The sequence below is a fragment of the Cervus elaphus genome, chromosome 21 (assembly GCF_910594005.1).
Source record: "Cervus elaphus chromosome 21, mCerEla1.1, whole genome shotgun sequence".
In the NCBI taxonomy this organism is placed as follows: Eukaryota; Metazoa; Chordata; class Mammalia; order Artiodactyla; family Cervidae; genus Cervus; species Cervus elaphus.
In genome coordinates, this window is record NC_057835.1 from 28,274,191 (window position 1) to 28,297,203 (window position 23,013).

The following is a 23,013-nucleotide window of genomic DNA, read 5'->3' on the forward strand; positions in this document are numbered from 1 at the left end:
TGATGAGCAGGAGGTTCTGAGTTGTAGCAGTGTTATCTCTGTGTCCCATCACAGATTCAGTTTTCATTCCACCAAAAAAAAGTGCAGATTTTTCTTCACTTTCACCACAGTGGACCTCTGAAAACATTGTCATGATATGTGTTGTTGATAAAGTGCCTCAGGATTTCTCCTTAAGAGTTTTTGTCCCTGGCCAGTGATGCAAATTAATGTGTCCAATGTTGTCACAAAGGCTAAGAAACATTTTCTGTAATCCTCTAATTTTAAAGTATCTTTTAACTCCAAGTAAACATTACGTAAAAGGAGTCCTGTTGCATACGTGTGTGTATGTGTGTGTACAGCACGTGTAAATTACTCATGTAGCCCATAAGTAACAACTAGTTATAATTTACTTATGCTTAACAATTGGGCCTCTTTAGAATTTATAGCTGTGATAGCTCTGAAGAAAGGGGAGGATGGCTTTTTTTAGAAAGTTTGAACTTGATGGTTTATTTTCTTTGAGACAAGTATTTCCATGTTGTTAAAAACAAGAGTATAGTCCATAATGGAACCCCTAAATGCTAATGTCACCAAATGTTGACTTAATTACAGCAGAGGCCATCCCAGAAATGGAATCTTCAATGAGTCTTTCGATAATCTGATCAACACTAAATGGGTCATCTGTCTGATAAACCCTGCTGGCCCCTCAAGAAAGTGACCTTGCCATAACTTTTTTTGCCTAGTGTTAGCTTCCTGTTCCCTCCCTCTTCTGCCTAAAAAATGTCTGTCAGTTTCAACAGCTTCTAGGAGCTCCTTTCTGTTTGCTAGATTAGATGGTGCCCATTCGTGAATTGTTTAGTAAAACCTACAAGATTTTTGAAATTATTCGTTTGAATTTTTGTTTTTTCACAAAATGTGTAGCAGAGACCTTCAGAGTCATTCTGAAGAGCTACAACCTTAAAATTTCCTGAGTCCGGACTAGGTGGTTTCAGATGACTTCTTAGGCCACTCAGAGGAGAGCTACAGGAAAGATGGAAGTAAGTGTGGATCACAGCATTTCTTGCTTTCTTTGGAAATAACCAACTTATTAGCATGGACTTAAGAGACATCACAGGGGCTTCCTTGATGGCTCAGTAAGTAAAGAATCTGCATGCAATGCAGAAGATGCAGGAGATACGGGTTCAATCCCTGGGTCAGGAAGAACCCCTGGAGGAGGAAATGGTAACCCACTCCAGTAAGTTTGCTTGGAGAATCCCATGGACATAGGAGTCTGGTGGGCTACTGTTGATGGGGTCGCAAGAGTCAGACACGACTGGGCACCCACACAAGAGACATCACAGTCGGCAATGTGATAGGCTTTCAGTTGACTTCTGTCAACTGAAAAAAAACACACAACATGAGAGTTACATGCTTTGGGCAAAATGACTGTAGCTGGGAGGCAGCACCTCAGCTCTGAGGAATGTGTCCATGTGATTTTGGTGTATATGTGGTGTATATATATGGTGTATACATAAGGTCGGTGTATATGTAAGGTCAGTGTATATGTGATTTTGGTGAAGGGGGTTAAGGTCTGTATATGGTTTTAGTGGAGGGGGTTAAGGTCTGTGTGTATGGTTTTAGCAGGTAGACTTAAAGTCAGTGTATGTATGGTTTTAGTGGAGGGGCTTAAGGTGAGTGTATGTATGGTTTTAGTGGAGGGGCTTAAGGTCAGTGTGTGTATGGTTTTGGGGGTTATGTACAGTGAAGCATGCATTTTGGCAGAGGCTTGCTGCTAGTCATGGGCAGGTGTCACAGTTTATGAATTTTAGTGCTTTTCCAGATAGGAAGAGATGCGAGCCTTTGGGCTCCTAAAATGTTATTTTGAAAAGAACTATCCGAAGGCCTTTCTGCCAGTTTTTCCTGGACTGCAGATGCCTCAATCCTGATCTCCCTAACTCCTTTCAGTGGCTGCTAAAGGTCAGTGGCTGCAGTGACCATTGACTTCATCCTTGTAAAACCAGGTAGCCAGCGACAGTTTTTAGTTGGCACTTCTCTTGAGTGAAGGTATGTGTGTGAGTTAGGCAACAATAAAAGAGGCCCACGAGATTAAAGATGTGGGGCAGCTGGGTTTTTTTTCCTCCGGAAATTCTCTTCTGCCTGTTCCTTCCTTGGGTGTAAATTTGCTCAGCCCTGCTGTTTATCTGTGTAGATGTCAACACCATTGTATCTGCATCAGTGACTTTCCTTACTGAACGTTGGGGATACAAGAGTTCTTAAAATGAGTGAATGTCCTTTGACTTTATGCCTTCATGTCTGCTTTTTGGTTTGTATTTTCTTTGTCCGCACAGGGCACCTTTCAATGTCCTTTTCAGAACTTTGTTAATTATAAAAGTTTCTACATGGTAGTTTGTGTATTTAATGTCTTTGCTGCTTTGTTTTTCATTTTTTCATCTGTAGGAAAGGCTAGTTTCTTATATTGTTAACAGATTTTATCATTTTTAATCATAGAATCAAGAATGGTAGGAAGTATGTTTTAGTTTCCTATCAGAGTCTATGTTGATTAGGAAGTAGCAACTATGAATACTACAAATATTCACAACATCGGTAGGCTTGGAAGTGAAAACATGAACATAGTAAATACAAGTGGGAGTCCTGCCCCCAGCCTGGAATTTTTAACTGAGTCTGGGCTTTTGAACCCAGGAGGGAGCAGGGTGAAGTAACATTCTTTAGAAAGAAATGTTCATCGTTCCTATGAATCAGATTTAACATTGCCTGAGGTGAAGTGGTCACTTTTATTCATGTAGTGAAATTATATTCAAATAAAAGTTTTATATTGGCATGTTGTAAATACATGATAAAAACACCAAGGCTGAGAGGCTTTTTTTCCTTTGAAGACCTATCATAAATGTTGATAATGTCAGTAAATCAGTAAATGTTACTGTTTGAAGTATTGTGTCCATCGGTGTCCTATGACTAATCTGATTTTATAGTCTTTTTTTTAATTTGACTGCATTGGGTCTTAGTTGCAGCATGTGAGCTCTTAGTTGCAGCATATGGGATCAAGTTCCCTGACCAGGGATCGAACCCAGGCCCCGTGCATTGGCAGCGCAGAGTCTTAGCCACTGGGCCACTAGGGAAGTCCCTGACTTTATGTTCTTTAACATGAAGCGTGTGTGTGAGTCATTGGCGATAAGTCTGCATATGTGGGAGATAACTACTTGGGTGTAACACTTACTGAGGGCTCACTCAGAGCAGAATTCTGTGCTTGGAAGGCGGCATGCTACTTATGGTCTGTCAGTGTCACTCTATTACAGTGTCCCTCAGTTGTTGCTCAGTCACTAAGTCATGTCCGACTGTTGGCAGCCTCATAGAGTGCAGCATGCCACTATCTCCTGAATTTTGCTTAAATTCATGCTCTCTAACCATCTCATCATCTGCCACCCCCTTCTCCTTTTGCCCTCGATCTTTCCCAGCATCAGGGTGTTTTCCAGTGCGTCAACGCTTCCCATCAGGTGGCCAAAGTACTGGAGCTTCAGCATCAGCCTTTCCAATGAATATTCAGGGTTGACTCCCTTCAGGATTGACTGCTTTGATCTCCTTGCAATCCAAGAGACTCTCAAGAGTCTTCACCAGCACCACAGTTCAAAGGCATCAATTCTTTGGCTTTCAGCCTTTATGGTCCAACTCTCACATCCGTACATGACTACTGGAAAAACCATAGCTTTGACTATATGGACTCAGACTTAAGCTTAAATATGATTTTTCTCCAGCGAGCCCCACACCCCCACTTCAGCTTCAACCTAAAATCATCCCCTTGTCTCTCTCACTCCCACTGCCCTGTTACTATTAGCATTGTGTCTGCTCGTCCTCAGTCGAATCCAACTCTTTGCAATTCCATGGACTGTAGCCCACCAGGCTCCTCTGTCCATGGGATTCTCCAGGCAGGAATACTGGAGTGGGCTGCCATCTCCTCCTGGGATCGAACCTGAGGCTTATGTGCCCCCTGCCTTGGCAGGTGGATTCTTTACTACAGTACCACCTGAGAAGCCAATACCAGTGATTTGTGTCCATTTATTTGATTTTTACCCCCAACTTCTAAGATTCAGACAATCTTTCCTGTTCATTCCCTCTATCAAATTATAAAACCAAAACAACTTAGTGATGAGTGTGATGTCTGTTATCCAAGAGAAAACGATCCATGTTGGGGAGTACAGGGCCCCACAAACAGTGAGGGGGAATTGGGGCAAACGAGTTTACAAAGTTTAGGAGATGCCACCCAGAAGCAGGGCCTGGCTGGTTAGGAGCTGGGGGCTTCCTTACAAGGCTGGCAGATCCCATTTTCTAGGGTGAGGTGAGCTCATTGAAGCTGAATTGAGGATTGTGGTTGGTGTACGGCAAGATTCCTTCTCAAGTGTTTTCCATAAAAGCAAGCTGGTTGAGGTTTAGATGTGTGACATTGGCTATCCCTGGGGTGGCCTCCATTTCATGGGTCTCCCTGAATGAGTTAACTTGATCACCCTGGATTCTCAGAATGTGAGTTTGTGAGCAGCAGGAGTTTTTCTTATCTACTGCTGTGTCCTTAAAACCTAGAGCAGTAATTTAAATGTAGGAGTCACATAGGAGGTGGTTCATAAGTAATAAATCAGTGAATTAAGAATGGGACTTTCTGAACATGGGAAAAGCATGCATTCATGTTTTCAAAAGCAGAAATTCCTAATAGTGCCAATAGAGTCGATACTGGTGATAGAAAACATTTGTACATTTTGTTTGGGTTTAAAGGAAGAAGAAAGTGTTAGCTCCTTTGTCGTGTCCAACTCTGTGATATCATGGACTGTAGCCCGCCAGGCTCTGTCCATGGAATTCTCCAGGCAAGAATACTGGAGTGGGCTGCCGTTTTCTGAAATGGTGGCCTTGACTCCACTCATACTAGAGTAGGAGCACCTATACCTGTGAGCGAGTGGTCTGGGCGATTTCCTAGATCGAACAGGGCTGAAGAATTCACTTCTTAGAATCCTGCAGGAGGTGAGGTGCCTCGGGTTATCTGAATCTTAGTAGCAGGTTGTGATTCTAGAAGTCTTGAGATAGGGAAAAACACTGCTCTGTTAACACTTGGTGGGACTCCCTCAACAGGCTCAGTTCTGCTTGCTTACAGCTGCGCTGGTCACTCGTCATATCAGAATTAAAATGTTGCTAGCCTTGTAATAGCTATTTATTTTACTAACATCACATAATTTATTTAAAATGTTTAGCCATTGACATTTTATTTTTGATGTAATACCCCATCCTCATGTGTTACTTTAATACTGATACCCCCAAAACATGAAAGTTGTTGTAATGAAATTTAATCACAATAAATTAGGAATGGGCTAAAATATGTGGCAACACTCGAATTAACTGAAAAGCTGCCAGAAATCAGATGACACCAGAGACCTTAACCACACATCACTTGTGCCTTTGAAATCAACCTGGTTTGAGGACTTTGGCTATGCTCTCAATTTGGCTGAACTTACAAAGAAAACTCACTAGTCATTATACATCGTGCTTGTTCTCCAAATTAACCCCATTACCCAATCTTCCACGCAAGCAAAGAAGGCAGAAATGACCCAGAGTTACATATTTCCAAATTACCTTTATAAACAGACAAGGGTGATCTCTGCAAACATGTATGAGTTTCAATGTTCTTGAAACTTTCTCAGAAGGAATGATGTTATAAAAGTCTCTTAATTTTAATATTCCTAAATAGCAACCTTTTATGTAAGTTGAAATGCTCAACAAGTGCTTATTTAATTTGCCTAAGTTTCTCTTTTTTTAACCTAAATACAAAATCTTAATTATATTTGACATGAGAAATGGCACTAAAGCTTATAATGGTAAGGCAAGTGGGTTCTTCGTGTGCAGTTTTAGCAATAAGAAATTACTTTTAACACAACAGTATCCATAGGCATCTTAATCCTTTGGTTTCATCAAAAAGGCTATATTTGATTTCAAGTCACAGCCATGCCTTGGTGAGTATGTGGCACATAATTCATTTGGTTTCATCTCCCCAGGTGCAAAGGACCACTGGGTTGTTCACAAACTAATTTTTCTTCCTGTAAGTTATTTTTTAAAATAAGATCTCCCTTAATCTATTAATGAAAGTAAAATCACAAGTGATGTTTACATTTCTAGAGATTTTTATATTTTATGACAAGCCTGTTGTTTCATACTTAACGAATAGGACCCCTCACTCCACTTTTAAATGGATGGTTGTCCAATCAAGGCTAAGATTTTACCTAAATAATTGCATTTCAGTGTTTGCAAAAGTGCGAGTACCTAGCACTTAATCCTCAGCATATGAAGCAATATTCTAAAGAATATTCAGCTAACATGATAACTCGTATTTAGTTTTATCACCAGAAACATCCTCAGGTGAATGTTAATTTATGACAATTTGGTAATTTTGATTCCATTTAATTTCTTGTGTGAAGTATTCTAATGAAGTTCAGTGCTTTGTTTTCCTCAGTGTTTGCCATCTTCCTAGCAGTTTTATCACATCAAGAATAACAGAAAAAGCAGGCAATTTAAAAGGGTCTGATACTATTTCTAGAAAAATATTATGTTGTGTTTTAAACTGTAGATATAAATATCAAATTCTTTTTCACATTGATCTAGTACAAGTATCTAGTATTCTTATACAACTATAACCCAGACTATCTTGAAAGAGCCAAAAAGATGACTAAATCTAGAACCCTGAAAAGTTCTTGATGCAGCCTTTTAAAAATCTAATGTATGAGAACATGGGGCAAAGACGCAGTATTTGCTATGGTAGGTATCACTGACTGACAACATTCAACAATATCAAAAATGCTCTTGTTGATTCCAGTTTTAACTTCTTTCATGAGATGACTCCAGTCTTAAAATTAGCAGCCCTGGATGTCAGAGGAGGAAGCCCGGCATTTCTTCCTCTGTGTATGTACAGAAAGAAGACACGAGGGGTCAAACAGTGAGTGAAGAAAAATTTTTTTTCATATGTCATCATCTGGCATAAATATCTAAGGCCACAGGCCCTGTTAATCTTTACTTGCTGATAGTAAAATCTCCTAGTTACCTTTGACAAGGTAACATTAGGACATCTGTGTGGGAATCTGGTTACTTACTATTATCTTCACCAGGGGGCGTGTGGGCCCTGGGAAAGAATCATTGTTATCTGCCTTAGCTGATTGGTTCTTGGTTTATTTATTGAAGTATAGTTGACTTACAACAGATACTAGTTTCAGGTGTATAACAGTGATTTGACTTTTTAATAAAGAGAGGATGAAAGTTAGTTGTTTAAGAACTAGAAATTACCCAAACATGAATATCGTTTAGCGCTTTTTTCTGACTTTCCCGTTACAAAGGAGGAATGTGTGCTAGTCACTCAGTCGTGTCCAACTCTTTGAGACCCCGTGGACTATAGCCTGCCCGGCTCCTCTCTCCATAGAATTTTCCAGGCAAGAATACTAGAGTGGGTTGCCCTTCTTCAGGGGATCTTCCTGATCCAGGGACTGAACCTGGGTCTCCCACATTGCAGGCAGATTCTTTACCATCTGAGCCACCAGGGAAGCCCCATAGATCAGGAATACTTGGCTAGAGATAATTAGTGTTTTTAGAGATGTAACAATGTTAAATTGTAAAACTGCTGCTAGTGTCAAAATGTATTAGGCCTTGGGGCTTTTTAGTGCAATATTGCCCATTAAACATGACCTAGATCAATGGGACCCCACTCCAGCACTCTTGCCTGGAAAATCCCATGGACGGAGGAGCCTGGTAGGCTGCAGTCCAAGGGGTCACGAAGAATCGGACATGACTGAGTGACTTTGCTTTCACTTTTCACTTTCATGCATTGGAGAAGGAAATGGCAACCTACTCCAGTGTTCTTTCCTGGAGAATCCCAGGGGCGGCAGAGCCTGGTGGGCTGCTGTCTATGGGGTCGCAAAGAGTCAGACACGACTGAAGTGACTTAGCAGCAGCAGCAGCTAAGCAGATGTCCATTACTGGCATCTTGCCCACCGACTATTCTCCGTGGAAAGCATTTAAAATGCCCCACTAAGGATCTCAACATTCAGACAACTAAGATCATGGCATCCAGTCGCATCACTTCATGGCAAATAGATGGGGAAACAATGGAAACATTTTTTTCCAATGGAGGCTTCCCATTGAAGGCTTCATTTTATTTGGGCTCCCAAATCACTGCAGATGGTGACTACAGCTGTGAAATTAAAAAACGCTTGCTCCTTGGAAGAAAAGCCATGACCAACCTAGACAGCATATTAAAAAGCAGAGACATTACTTTGCTGACAAAGGTCCATCTAGTCAAAGCTGTGGTTTTTCCAGTAGTCCTGTATGAATGTGAGAGTTGGACTATAAAGAAAACTGAGTGCCAAAGAATTGATGCTTTTGAACTCTGGAGTTGGAGAAGACTCTTGAGAGTCCCTTGGATTGCAAGGAGATCAAACCAGTCAATCCTAAAAGAAATCAGTCCTGAATATGCATTGGAAGGACTGATGCTGAAGCTGAAACTCCAATACTTTGGCCACCTGATGCTAAGAACTGACTCATTGGAAAAGACCCTGATGCTGGGAAAGATTAAAGGCAGGAGGAGAAGGGGACGACAGAGGATAAGATGGTTGTGTGGTATTACCAACTCGATAGACATGAGTCTGAGTAAGCTCTGTTAGTTGGTGATGGACGGGGAAGCCTGGCATGCTGCAATGCATGGGGTTGCAAAGAGTCAGACAAGACTGAGCAACTGAACTGAATTGAACTGAAGGGTCTCAACTCTCCCACCAAGACATTCTCTGTTGTAATGCACTGCCATAAACTTTCTTAACTCTTTTTCCTATTGTTGTTGTTGTTTTTTAACCCATGCCATCGCCCCTCCTGTTTTTCTGTAACTAAATTCTGATTACTCGAATTTCAGTTCTTGATTCTTTTCTATCTGCAGTCACCAGCTCTCACTATGGTGAATTCTATTTTGATCTTTCCCGCTTACAAAACTGTGCATGCCCCTTTACAAAACACAAGGCCACTAACAGAGACATGAGTGGCAGAATTGTAAATCATGATGTGAAAAAATTTATGGTAAGAAAAAGGTCAAGTTAGAAAAGATTTGCCCTAGGATTACAGTTTAGTTGGGAGGGGCAAAACTGCTCACCATTTCTAGCCCAAATTTTGATCTCTCATATTATTCCAGAGCCCCTTGAAGAAATGACTGCCTGCAGTTGAGGCAAAGGGAAGTACAAGATGAGCCCAGTTTATCTCGGGGGCAAAAAGTGAAGAAGCTTTAAAAGACTGACAGCATCCTGTCAAAAGGGCACAAAAGCCAGGTTGCTGTAATTCTCTCCAGCCTAGTTTGGGCCCATTTGAGCCAAATTATTAAGATCATAGTTAACTGAAAAACACTGAGCTCATGAAAATCCATAAATCTTTGTGCAGTTATCAAATGAGTCACTAAAATCCTTTTGTCACCATTTGATGTAGCCATTAAACCAACCCCTTGCCTTGAAAACTTTACGCATTTATTCTGCATTTCCAGGAAGACTGTTGTATCTCAAAACCAGTAGCCTTAGTTGATAGTAAAAGCTGTACCTAAAGAAGAATACCAGCTAATAGTGGTCTATGGTGACAAATAGAAAAGTAAAATCATCATTTCACAGTCCCCTATGAAATCACTGACTCAGACAAGGATTACCCATTGGTATTAAAATCATTGGATGATGGGTGGATGGCAAAGTGAATTTTGTGTGTGCTTTGCCCGAGTAACGTCAAAAAAGATTACATTCATCAAAGGAGGAGATCTTAACTGTACAACAGAGAAAAAAGAGTGAGGCTAAAATCATACAATATGAGGAATAAGGTCAGGATTTCCCTGGTGATCCAGTGGTTGGGAATCTGCCTGCCAATGCAACGGACACTGGTTCAATCCCTGATCTGGGAAGATGCCACATGCCATGAGGCAACTAAGTCCACGCACCACAGCTGCTAAGCCCATGTGGCAAGAGCCTGTGCTCCGTAACAAGAGAGGCCACCAGTGAGAAGCTCATGCACCACAGTGAAGTGGTCACAGTGAAGTGACCCCTGCTTGCCACAACTCAGCAAAGCCCGGCCCAGTAACGAAGACCCAGCACAGTCAAAAAAAATAAAATAAGATTTAAAATAATAATAATAAAATAACAAAAATTTTAAAAGAATACAGCAATCTCTACACTAATTCAGTGGCCAGACTTGGCACCTGTCATGGTGGATAGCCAGGTACTGTGCATCCCCTGGTGGACTGCCTGCAGTCTGCACATCTCCTGGTATGTATTCTCAACTGAAAGATTTACCTGGAATCTGTCAAGCCTTCAGATGTAACTTTCAGTCTACAGGAAGTACATAGAAGAAGTTAAAACCTACCACAGAGAAGTAATCAGACAAGCCCAGATGAAACATTTTACACGGCAAAAAAAAGATTCTTCTAGATTATAAGGGAGGAAAGGAATGCAGCTAGGTTGGTGTAACTCAGACTGGATTCTGATTTGGATAGACCAGACCTATCATATTTTGAGGGCAACTTGTGAAATATGGACTGGGTATGTTGAAATGATAATTTTGTGGTATGAGATCATGTTTTTAGCTATGTAAAAAAATATGTATTTAATGTGTGCTGAAGTCATCCAAAAATGTTCATGCTCATTAATACAAAAGCTCAGGGTGGTGAAGTTCAGGTTAGGAGATAGGCCTGGGTATGACCCCTGACCTCAGCATTCACCAGGTGGCCAAGGCATTCAGACTCCACACCTTGGTTAGCTTGTATGCTATACCTGCTTTTGATGGATAACAGGAATTATGTGGGATCATGCACCATTTAAGATGAATTTGAGCAGACTCCAGGAGACAGTAAAGGACAGAGGAGCCTGGCATGCTGCAGTCCATGGGGTCACAAAGTGGCAGACACAACTTACCAACTTAACAATAACAATTTAACAACGAGCTACTATGCCACCTCCTTCCTGATGCTTGACCTATTTTTTTTTCTACTTTACATTTTTTAAAAAATCTCTTCATTGTTCCTTGCTATTTTTAGCTTTCACTGATTTCATCATTTTCACTCATTATTCTTTCATTTTCTTTGTGCTAGGAACACTCAGCGTGAAATTATCCCTTGTCATCTCTCTCTCTGTGCCATTGAGTACTTCGATTACATAATGATCCACTTCTCTTAGCTTTTTTGTCATTGAAATAGTCAGTAACCCCTCCCACTTGGTCACTTTGTGACTCTTAGGTTAGTATCATCTTATTATCGACAATTTATAACCTCCTTCAGCTGTTTATTTCCTAAGATCATCCATCCATCCTTCCTTTCTTTCTTTCTTTCCACTCTTCCTTCTCTTTCCTTCCTTCCTCCCTTTCCTCCAACTCTTCCCTCTTTGCCTCTCTCTCGCTCTCTCATCAAAGAGATAAAAGGGAGGCCACTTTCTCCTCAATGTCCCCACACCTCTATCTCCATGCCTCCTGTATCTCACTCCTCCATGGAATCTGAGCCCACTTTGCCCCTGATGTACTCTGCTGACCCCGAATTGCTTCTGTGTCCACCGTCCAGGTCTCCAATTCCAGCTCTGACTTTGTCACCTCCAGTTGTCAGAAACAGCTGTGATGAGGTCTCCTTTAACTTCTTCTTTCTAAACCCCAAATCCTCCTTGTGATCACCAGTGCTCACGTTCTTCAGCTGCCCGTGCTTAGCGTCTGGTCCCACCTGTAAAAATTTACATTCAACTGGCTTTCTTAGTTTTCCAGTAACTTACTGAACTCTCTCATTTGATCACAACTTTGTTGTTTAGTCGCTCAGTCATGTCCAACTCTGCAACCCCATGGATTGTATCCCACCAGGCTCCTCTGCCCATGGGACTCTCCAGGCCAGAATACTAAGAGTGGGTTGCCATTTCCTTCTCTAGGGGATCTTCCCTACCCAGGGATCAAACCCCCATCTCCTGCATTGCAAGTGGATTCTTTACCACTGAGCCACCTGGGAAGCCCTTGATCACAGCCTACTTGTCCCTTATTTGCACATAATGAATTCTTTTCCATGTTTTCATCACATTTGCTTTCCAATTCTTACAATTTCTATTAAAAGAACCAGAAGCGTTCTATTTTCTGGAGGCAATTCAACCCAAGAAGACTGACTCTTGTTGACAGATAAAATGAAAATGACAACAGGGCAAAGGTCATTCGTTCCTTTTAAATCTCCTACCTATTGCCTTAGGGATCCGAATATACAGATCAATACATAGTCACTAATACATGGCAAACCAAGCTTTTTAGAGTGTAAGTCAGCAGAGGTTCTCCCCGCCCCCAGAGTGAGTAAGCATGCTTTACGGCAGTTCTGGGGGTCCACGTCACTTGCATGAGCCTGGTGGAATAAACATCACTCTGGAACCAGATCTCAGTTTACCCCCTAAGTGACTAGTATTCTTGCCTGGAAAATGCCACGGACAGAGGAGCCTGCTGGGCTACAGTCCATGCGGTCACAAAGAGTCTGACACTGAGCATGCATACATGGCCCTGGAAAAGTGACTCAGTTTAATCCCTAAGTAGCCCTGGAAAAGTGACTGAGCTCTTGTGTATTCATCTATAAATTTAAATATAATCTGATAATGTCTCCCAAGGGTGAGAAAATTAAAAGTTGTGTCAAGATAATTTGTCATTGTTCTTCAGTTGCTAAGTTGTGTCCAATTCTCTGGGAACCCATGAACGGCACACCAGGCTTCCTTGTCTTTTCACTATCTTCATAAGCAGTTTGCTCAAACTCATGTTCATTAAGTCAGTGATGCCATCCAACCACCTCATCCTCTGTCGCCCCCTTCTCCTGCCCTCAGTCTTTTCCAGCATCAGGATCTTTTCCCATGAGTCAGCTCTTTGCATCAGGTGGACAAAGTATTGGAGCTTCAGGTTCAGCATCAGTCCTTCCAGTGAATATTCAGGGTTGATTTCCTTTAGGATTGACTGGTTTGATCTCCTTGCAGTCCAAGGGACTCTCAAGAGTCTTCTTACTTTCATTTAACTGGTTGGATTGATGAACAGACACCCCGCCACCCCACGCTTGACATTTCTGTCCCATACTGCATTGATGCAGATGTCAGATTAGACAGTGGTTTCCTCACCCACCCAAGCCTCCCAGAAAATCAAAGCTCAGCAAAAACAAAACTCCCCACACAAGGTCTTCTTTCTGCAGCAGCCAGCACCAGTAAAAGGAGACTGCAGGGAAAGGAGAATGAAATTTTACAGCCATACAAACAACCTCAGTTGAACATTCAACAACTATTTTCAAAATTCTTTTTTCCCCGTCCATCCCTAGGGGTTTTTCTTTGGCCACCTCGCTCCATGTCTCACTTTCCGGCTCAGGCCATCAGGCCAGCTCTGTGCTCCCTGTTTGAAGGTCAGTGCTCCCTGGAACCCCAAATTCTCTAGTAAGTGGAGCAGATCACCTCTTTTCTGTCTCTAATCCTAAACTTAGCCCCTCAGCTGGACCTGTGGAAGCCCTCGGTGAAAATCGGTAGACAGTTAATTCAGTCAGATTTGCCTTCCTTAGAGGTAGTGAAAAGCATGCTGCCCATCATTACATAATGATTTGGACGATCATGAAAGTGTGGTCATAGTATCTCAGTTAATTTTTAATGGCATTTACCTAGAGTTCATAGACCTAAGAATAGAGGACTCCCTCAGCATAAACATAAGAAGAGGAGCACACACAGGGTCAAGGCTACATGCAAATGCAGTTTGGTTTTGGTGTTCCCAAATAGCTGTAGTGCTTTTAAAACAAAAAAGAGTGGGGAGGGGCTTAATAAATACTGTTCAAGGTCTCCTCTTATCAGTAAATGGCCTTGATCTTGGCTATTGGGTTCAGAGTTGAGTGGGTTTTGTATGTAACCTCCTGTGGCTTCTGTTGATTTTGGAGGTTTTATGATTCTTTGGGGCCAGTTCTTGCCATCTCTGAGCTTTCTGACATACACACAAGTGCACACTTCACCTCTACTGAGATTTCTTTGTCCTTCATAGATATAGTTAGGAGTTTACCTCTTTGTGTCAGCCTATTATTTGTAGGCTTTGAAAAGTATGTCATGTCAAAGTGAACCAAAACAAAGAGAATAAAATAATACTAAATCAATGAACACAATCTCAATAGAAATAACTTTGGATCCTCCTGTTTTATTTGAGATAGGTATTTTCTAAACACCTATAGAACCTAGTATGTGTCCCATATAAGATGAACTGGGTGTGAACTGGAGTCTGGCACATGGAGAAAGTTCTTGCTTTCTCTGCACTTCAGCTAAGCAGCCAACAAAAACAGTATCCCCCATGATTTCAGATGATGCAATCAGCTTTCCAGTTAAGTTCTGTAGGTTAATGTGTGGCAGTGGGCTCACTGGATTACATGTTTGATGTGGTGTATTTCTCAAATGTACATGTCTCCTGTGTGTTTCCATAGGAGTTGTGTGGTCTACAGTTTTATGACTGTAACCTGAATCCTAGTCTTTATTTGCCACTAAGAGACCTTAGACAAACCACCCAATCAAGTAAAATGTTATACAACATAATAAATTATAGTGCATCTATCATCATTGATTTAAGATCACCTTGCTTTGCTCACTACTATCTATAAAGGAAGGATTACTCCTTTTCATTTTGCTAAAATTTGTTTACATCTTAAGGAGTCTGTACTTTTTAAATGATTTGGAATTTGATGAAAAATAAAGTCACCCTCTTGGTTACTATCATGACCTTATAGTCATCCCCCCAAACTCCTCTTATCATTTTATTATAATAACCACAAGCAGACTTAGAAGCCTACTTATTTCTCCCAAAACAGGAAATCAGTGTTGATCAGTTCTTTAAAGATTCTTTCAACTTTCAAATGCTTTGGAGATTTCTTGAGAACTGTGACCAGAATGGAAAGAAATAAAATATAAATGTAAGGTATTAATCATTTATGCTCTCAGTTTAAGTATTATTTGAACTTTCTTTGGATGAATTGTCTCATATTTAGCTCAGATTAACTCCATCTGTGCTATTCTCCCTGTTTGCCTAGCTTTTTCAGAAATATCTGAATGTTTGTTTGGTTTTGGTTTGTTTTTTTTTGGTTTTAGTTTTGAACTAGACAGAATTGTCCAAACTCACAGATAAACTTAACTTACTGTGTACAGAAAGCAAGATTTCTATGTGAGCAAAGCTTCTTTGAACCAAGCCTTCTATAATGAGCATCACTTATAATGAAACAAATCCCAGAGTGCACGCAGGCCAAAGGGAGGGAGAATCAACCCGACTTCTCAAAGACCAATTATCACCTTTAGTCTGCCACAATGTCACTTTCCAGAAAAACCATCTCAAACATTTTTACTTAAAGTGTCACTTCATAAAACCAAGACGGATTCTAAGAGTGACAGAGGCAACTTTTGGTTTAAGATGCAGAGAACTTTTTCTTTGTTTTGGAATTAAGTGGTAAAGAGCCCGCCTGCAATGCCTGACACACAGGGGATACAGGTTCAATCCCTGGTCCAGGAAGATCCTGTGGAGGAGGAAATGGCAACCCACTCCAGTATTCTTGCCTGGTAAATCCCATGGGCAGAGGAGCCTGGAGGGCTACAGTCCATGGGGTCAGAAAGAGTCAGGCACAACTGAGCAACTGAGCACACACACAAATGTAATGTAATATGTAATGGTATATAGCACAAAGGCAACGCCCTACCTGGGGCACGCATTTTCCTTGTTATTACAGCTTCAGAAAATACTCACTCCAGGCTAGAATAAGTTATTTCAATAGAATTTGTGGCTGGTTGGATAGGGAGAAGAAATAATTTTTCTGAAATCAACTAATATTTATATTTATATCCAAAAGTAATAGTGAACCCTAAAAATAATGTCTCAGGGCCTGCTAGTTGTGCTTTATCTACTTTAGTAAACAACTAACACTTGTTCTTATTTTCAGTCTAGTCTCTCCACTAACATCTGAGGACCCTCTAATAGCAGCTAGTCACTGCTATGAAGTACACATCGTGCGGTATTCAAGGCTTTGCAGGTAAAAGTCATCTACAAAACAACAACCCAAGCAAAACTGCTCCATCTTTTCAGGCTGCAGGTCATGCCGCATGCTTTGTCAGCTTTGGAATCAAGCCACTGACCGAGGTAACAATCATGTGAACAGACCTAGTGGGTATGGGCTCCCCAGTATGTGTGTGTGAAAGGGTGACTGGAGGGCAGAGAGGGCCGGCACCTGGTGAGCTGGTTGGCTTCTGGGACCCTGGGAACCCCCAGACCAACTGCCCTCAGCGCCAAGCAGGCCCGTCCGGTTACCCTCATGTGTACTGTGCTCACTCACCCTGTTATGTCTGACTCTGCGACCCCATTGACTGTAGCCAGCCCCCCCACCCGGCCCATGCTCCTCTCTCCATGGGATTTTTCAGGCAAGATTACTGGAGTGGGTTGCCATTTCCTTCTCCAGGGGCTCTTCCTGACCCAGGGATTGAACGGGAGTATCTTGCATTGGCAGGTGGATTCTTTACTGCTGTGACACCCGGGAAGCCCACCCCTATATGCCAAAACAGAATGATTTTCCATGTGTACCATGAATGGGAGAAAAATAGTGGATAATAGCTAGCATCAGATTCTTAAGCATCTGGGGTAAAAGGTTATCTAGTGTAACATCTAACTCATCAACAGTTAGATTTGTTTTCTAACAGCAAGGTTCCATAGCATTCATTTTACCAGTTGATTTTTTTGTTGTGGTGGTGGTGGCAAATACACAAAAAATTTACCATCCTGACCATTTTTATGTGCACAGGTCAGTGGTATTAAGTACATTCGCATTGTTGTGCAGTCAATCTCCAGCACTCTTCATGTGACAAAACTGAAATTCTGTACTCCTTAAACAATTTCCCAACCTCCTGTCCCAAGTCCCTGGCAACCACCAGTTTCCTTTCTATCTCTACAAATTTGACTACTATGAGGACTTCATGTATGTGCGTGCTAGGTTGCTTCAGTTTTGTCTGATTCTTTGCAACCCCATGGACTGTAGCCCACCTGTCTCCTCTGTCCATGGGATTCTCCAGGCAAGAATACTAGAGTAGGTTGCCATTTCCTTCTTCAGGGGAATCTTCCTGACCCAGGGATCAAACCCATGTCTCTTATGTCTCCTGCATTGGCAGACAGGTTCTTTACCACTAACTCCACCTGGGAAGCCCAAGAACCCCATGTAAGTGTGATCATACAGTATTTGTCTTTTTGTGACAGGCTCGTTCACTTAGCAGTGTCCTCAAGGTGCTCTAGCAGGTGTCAGAATTTCCTTCATTTTCAAGACTTAATAGGGGAATTTCCTGGTGTTCCAGTGGTTTAGATTTCACCTTCCAACACAGAGGGAACAGGTTTGATCTCTGGGCAGGGAGCTAAGATCACACCTGCTTCTTGACCAAAATACCAAAACATGAAACAGAAGCAATATTGTAACAAATTCAGTAAATACTTTAAAAATGGTCCACATCAAAAAAAAAAAAAAATCTTGAAAAAAAACCTGACTAACATCCCACTGGGTATACTTACCACACTTTTTTTTAACCTATTGATGACTCTAGATGTTTTTTTTATCATTGATACAAACGTACTTGACCTTCTGGGGCAAGATCAGGGTATCTAGAAGCCACTCATGATCCATTTTCATTTACATCCCTCTTAATTAAATGTGGGCTCACCAGGTGGCCCACTGGTAAAGAATCTGCCTGCCAATGCAGGAGACGTGGGTTCATTCCCTGGGTTGGGAAGATTCCCTGGAGCAGGAAATGGTAACCCACTCCAGAATTCTTGCCTTGAAAATCCCATGGACAGAGGAGCCTGACAGGCCATATAGTCAGCCCACAGGGTTGAAAAGAATTGGGCATGACTGAGCGACTAAGCACAGCACAGCACTGCATGATTTACATATCCTTTCTCTTGATGGATTGGGGGATGGAGAAGGATCCTAAAAATCTAGAATTCTCACCCTGCCATGACCTGAAGAAGACATGCTTTGGGAAATGGCCCCTGTGCCTCATGTGTGATCCTCACAGGGGCTGAAGGCTGGCCTCTGACCTGCCATCTCCCTGCCTCTCCAGCCTGGCAGGCGCCTCCAGAGTGCCCTTCACATTTTCTGCACTGGCAGTAGCATGTTTTCAGGCCTGGTGGGGAGGCATAGCCTCGCTCAAAGGTCAGAAGCGACTGGCAGAGAGATGTTTACTTTGACTTTAGTTTAATTGGAACCTTGTAATCTTGGGCTCAAATGGACAGTTCTCAAGTATATCTTTTCTTAAGGGCAAACTCAAGAGGTTCCCCCATCTCCTCTTTTCTCCAGGAATAGAGCTAAAAGGGACCGTCAGAAGCAGCTCAGAGATGCCGCTCTTTGGGTTCTGTCTTCTAGGACTTTTCGTGATTAGATGTTGGCTTCTCCAGTCTAGCACTGCCTTTCATCTGAGGCCCTTTCCACAAGAAGGGGGTCTATTCTCTGTCATTCTTGACGTTGAACTATATTATCTTTCCCTTAGTCCCATCTCCTCCCCCATCCCAATACATTTCATGCACTTAAATGTATTGCCTACGATGTAAACTAATACAGAAAGTTCTCATTTTTACTCCCCAGAACATTCTGAAACCAAGGGCAGTAAGCAAACCTTTGTAATAATAACTAGAACTTCTGTAAGGCTTCCTGAGTGCCATGCAGTGTTTTAGGCACTCATTTATTCCTCATAACAGCTCCATGAGGCTGGTGCTTTATATAGTCCCCTTTTTAAAGTAGTTCCATAGACAGAGGAGCCTGGTGGGCTACAGTCCACGGAGAAGCAGTGTCAGACACAACGGAGCGACTAACACTTTCACCTTCACTTTTCACAGTTTGGGACATTTAGGAAGGTCCATATCATTTACTTGTTGCTGTTCAGTTGCTCAGGTGTGTCTAACTCTTTGTAACCCCATGGACTGTAGCACACCAGGCTTCCTGGTTCTTCACAATCACCTGGAGCTTGCTCAAACTTGAGTCCATTGAGTCAGTGGTGCCATCCAATCATCTCGTCCTCTGTTTCCCCCTTCTCCTCCTGCCCTCAGTCTTTCCCAGCATCAGGGTCTTTTCCACTGAGTCAGTTCTTCACATCAGGTGGCCAAAGAATTGGACCTTCAACATCAGTCCTTCCAATGAATATTCAGGGTTGATTTCCTTTAGGATTAACTGGTTTGATCTCCTTGCAATCCACGGGACTCTCAAGAGTCTTCTCCAACACCACAGCTCGAAAGCATCAATTCCTCAGCACTCAGCCTTCTTTATGGTCCAACTCTCATGTTCATACATGACTACTGGAAAAACCTTAGCGTTAACTATACAAACCTTTGTTGACAAATTAATGTCTCTGCTTTTTAATATGCTATCTAGGTTTGTCATAGCTTTTCTTTCAAGGAGCAAGCATCCTTTAATTTCATGGCTGCAATCACCATCCTCAGTGATGTTGGAGCCCAAGAAAATAAAGTATCACTGTTTTCATTGATTCCCCCATTCCCTTTTCCAGGGGATCTTCCCACCCAGGGATCAAAGCTGTGTCTACTGCATTGAAGCAGATTCTTTACCATCTGAGCCATTGGGTAAGACCGTATGTCATTTAGTAACTTGTGGTTTTGCCAGCTGATATTTATGTACAGGAGTGAGGCACTTACCTCATGAGTAGACACCTGATCATCAAACCAGCATCACCGTCTTAACTCTTGTGGAAGGTTATGTTTTATGGAGGAATTACATGTCACAGTGGTATTTGTAAATTTGAAAGAAAGTATTAGTGAGAGTGTTAGTTCCTCATTTGTGCCCAGCTCTTTGTGACCCCGTGGACTGTAGCCTGCCAGGCTCCTCTGTCCATGGGAGTTCCTAGGCAAGAATACTGGAGTGGGCTGCTCTTCCCCTTCTGCAGGGGATCTTCCCAACCCAGGGATCGAACCCAGGTATGCTGCATTGCAGGCAGATTCTTTACTGTCTGAGATACCAGGGAAGCCTGGTTTTGTAAATTTGTTAAGTTTGACTCGTCTTAAAAGTACGTCTCTAAGTGCCAAGGAAGCACTTAATCTGTTTATTGTTATTCTTTCTTCTCAGAGTTCCTTGCCTTGCATCATTTTCAGTTTACCATCTAATTTCAAGATATTTTATTATTTAAAAATATTTTTCCTACCCTTATTTTATATGGATGCAAAGCACTAGTTAATTGCATGTGTGTGTGTGTGTGTGTGTACATGTGTGAGTGTGTGTGCACATGTGTGAGTGTGTGTGTATGTTTGTTTCAACCAGGCCATATTTGGGCAAGAGTTGGGTTTTCTACATTTACCCATCAGCCCTGCCCCTGCCCTTAAATGACTTTAGAGTTAAAGGGTACCTGATTTACCAAAGATACAGCAGTGTTTACATCATTTCACCTGAGGTAACCAAAGCAAGTACTTTGCAAACAACTACTGACCTCAGGTCCCTTGCCAGAATTTCAAACACAATGAGACAGCATTGGAAGAGAGCCAGTGACAGTTCTCAGTTTGGAGCACTGAGCCCCAAAGTTGTTTTTCAGGATTTATACATCATACAAGTGTTGTTAAGGGCACAAGAATTCTGATGAATAAAGCAAACAGCTTCCCAGAAAACAACCCCTGGTGTTTTGTAAGCGAGCAGTCAGACAGAAGCAGCCATCTTGTCCCTGAGACTGGGCCAGTGCCAAAGAGCGTTTGTTTCCAGGCCTGACAGCACCCTTCTAGAACAGCCTCACCCTTCTGTGCCTGCAGGTCCTCTCGCCTAGGATGAAGTCTGTTCATTCTGAAAGTAGAAGTGACACTTTAAATACCTCCCCACCCTGGGAAAAAAAGGATCATGTCATTTTAAATCCACCCTTAGGTTTGTGGGTGTTGAAATTAGACCCACTAGGGCTTCTGACATGATTGGACTAGACTCCAAGCTTCTTGCAGGCAGGAACTGAATCTTTTCTTTCCTATAAATCACCATTCCTGACACCAGCAGCTCTTCATTCTCTCATGCATGAAAGATGGATGCCATGAGATGAGCAAGGGACCACCAAAGATACCCCTCACTCCATGCTTTCACTTTGCCTTGTTTTCAGGCATCAGACTCTGGGTTCGTCCAGAAGTTCAATGGGGGTCATTCTTGCCATGGTCTGAGTGCAGTTTGGAAAGGAATTTCCAGACACAGAATATTTTGGAAAGAAATGAGTCCATTAAGAATGAAAAGCAGAGATACTGAGGGCATTGCAAGCACAGTGGGCCAACTTCCTAACAGACCAGGGAGAGCTGATCCCCTTTCATGGGTTATCAGCCAGTTTTTATAGCCTCAAACCAAAATTCCTGCTGGAAGGGTGGCATGAGGTGATTGGTTAGGGTGGGTATTTTTACCTAATATGGGGTCAGGTTGCTTCCCGATTTAGATCAGGGGGGCTCATGGCAACAGTCGCAATGGGGCTCAGTCATTTCTGAGATGACCTTTCTGTAGGGCTCTGCATCTGTGGCCTTGGTTGAGGCCTTGCACCTGTGACTCTGGTCTAGTGCTTCACAGTTCCAGTTACATGAATGCTGTAGGCTCCGGGTAGTTGCAGTATTTGTTATCTGCTAGCTCCTAAGGGATTGGAGAAGGAAATGGCAACCCACTCCAGTATTCTTGCCTGGAGAATCCCAGGGACGGGGGAGCCTGGTGGGCTACAGTCCATGGGGTCGCTAAGAGTTGGACATGACTGAGCGACTTCACTTTCACTTTTCACTTTCACACATTGGAGAAGGAAATGGCAACCCACTCCAGTGTTCTTGCCTGGAGAATCCCAGGGACGGCAGAGCCTGGTGGGCTGCCATCTATGGGGTCGCACAGAGTCGGACACGACTGAGGTGACTTAGCAGCAGCAGCTCCTAAGGGACCCACTGCCTGCAGGTAATACAAGGTACAGGTGAGGCTGAGGCTTGCTCTGTGGTCCCTGTAGTCCTGCAATCACCTGCCTACCCAGTAGAACCTGGAGCGGGGAGAGGCTTCTGCATGCATAGATGTTTATGCTTTGTTTCTGAACCTTGGGTTGAGGTGAATGAGTGGTAAGTTGATCACACAGTAACAAGGATCTGTGTATTAGTTGCTCAGTCATGTCTGACTCTGTAACCCCTTGGACTTTAGCCCACCAGACTCCTCTGTCCTTGGGATTCTCCAGGCAAGAATACAGGAGTGGGTTGCCATGCCCTTCTCCAGGCAGGAATACTGGAGTGGGTTGCCATGCCCTCCTCCAGGGCATCTTCCCAACCCCTGCAGAGAACCCAGGTCTCCTGCACTGCAGGCAGATTCTTTACCATCTGAGCCACCAAGAAAGCCCCCACAAGGATCCGGATCAGACCAAATCCATGTTCCCATCAAAGCCCTAAGCTCCAAGTGGGAGAAAGGGATTCTCAGCCTCTCCTTCATCCTGAACAAATCAGCTGGGTTTCGGGATTCTGAGTTCCTTTCCCTAGGAAGTAACAGAGCAGGTGCCAGCCAGTTCTGGAATGTGCCCCTCCTCAATGGTCTCACCCCACCCGCATCACAGCAGCTCATCAGTGCCTTCCGGAGAGGAGTTTTGGCAAATACTTGGTTCATTGTGACCCTTGGGTCAGCTGCTCAGCAGAGCCGTCACTGGTCTGACTTTGATTCTGATGCTAGATGCACACAGGAGAGCAGGCTGAGGTCTGGGAAGTGAACCTCGGATCTGCTGCCTGAGAAGTTGTTCCAGGCTTTGAAGAGCAAGCTGTAGGGGGAATTGTGAGGAGTGAGTTATAGCACATGTGATGGGCTGGAATTTCAAACACAAAATGTCTGTGAAAGTAAATACTGAGGAAGATCTGAAGGGAAGAAACAAGAAAACAGTGAGGCAGCCTTGGTGTCAGAAAGGCTGGGAGGTGCTAGCATTCCAGTAACTGATCACGATGCCAATTTCCTTCTCACTGATGCAGCCTCTGGGTGGCTTCTCTTCATCATGTGCTTGTCTCTCACCAGCACCTGAGGTCACC